We start from the raw sequence: 829 nt of genomic DNA on the forward strand, positions 1-829 counted from the left end.
GATCTTCGCCCCCTTGACAAGCACTTTGGTGCCGGGCGCTGTATTTTCCCTGCTAATGGCACCGATTGGGGCCATCTCAATGGCTTGTATATAAGATTCACCATCTGTTAGGGTAATTTTCAACATTCGAGGGGCTGCCTGTGAGCCCTCTTTCTCTTTGGGCGCTGAAATGTTTCTGATTTTCTGTATTTGCAGTACTAATTGTTTCACTTCGGATTTGGCCAACTCATTAGCTAGAGCAGGCTTTCCAATCGATTTGAGATCACACTGCAATAGCAAAAGTTTATTACCTGTTTCCATAACCAGATTTAGTCACGTACGTCTAGGGCTCCTTTGAGGATGAGTTTTTGGTCGGAAATGGCCCCATTCTCTGTTATAGCGTTTATTCCATCGGGCGACAGGCTCCTAAAACGCGAATATTTTTATGATAAATGTAATTTAGTGTATTAAGCGATTAGCTTACCATTCGGGGCCCAGAATGTTGGACATTTTGTCCTAGATAAATATCTAGCTGAGCTCCTAGAAAATCATAGATATTTTTAGATGGTTGACTGTTGACAAAAAAAATCGCAAAACTAACCTAGAAAAAAATTGATTACGGTCCAACTAATGTGTTTTTGGGGTAATTTTAACGTAATTTAGTTTAGCTTGGTCAGGAATTTGCTGCACTTAATTTTCAATTCATATAATTGGCAGCTCTTTAAGAGATTTTTGTTGAATTTTGCTACTAGTCTTTAAATTTACTAATAACACAGCCCTTTACACAACGTTGTCAGTTACCAGTAAGGAATGTGATTCCCCGGGCGACGAAAAGGATGCACTTTTTTTA

At 39.3% G+C, this 829-nt stretch overlaps 1 protein-coding gene across 1 annotated transcript in view; it reads left to right on the top strand.

The window, feature by feature from the left end:
• The window catches only part of LOC109536434 (N-acetylglucosamine-6-phosphate deacetylase-like), a 77,726-nt gene that overhangs the window by 75,679 nt on the left and 1,218 nt on the right, over positions 1 to 829 (top strand). The gene's annotated exons all lie outside the window — the stretch shown is intronic.

Source organism: Dendroctonus ponderosae, unplaced genomic scaffold (genome assembly GCF_020466585.1).
Source record: "Dendroctonus ponderosae isolate FM_Combo_2020 unplaced genomic scaffold, Dpon_F_20191213v2 Dpon_F_20191213_1, whole genome shotgun sequence".
Classification (NCBI taxonomy): domain Eukaryota; kingdom Metazoa; phylum Arthropoda; class Insecta; order Coleoptera; family Curculionidae; genus Dendroctonus; species Dendroctonus ponderosae.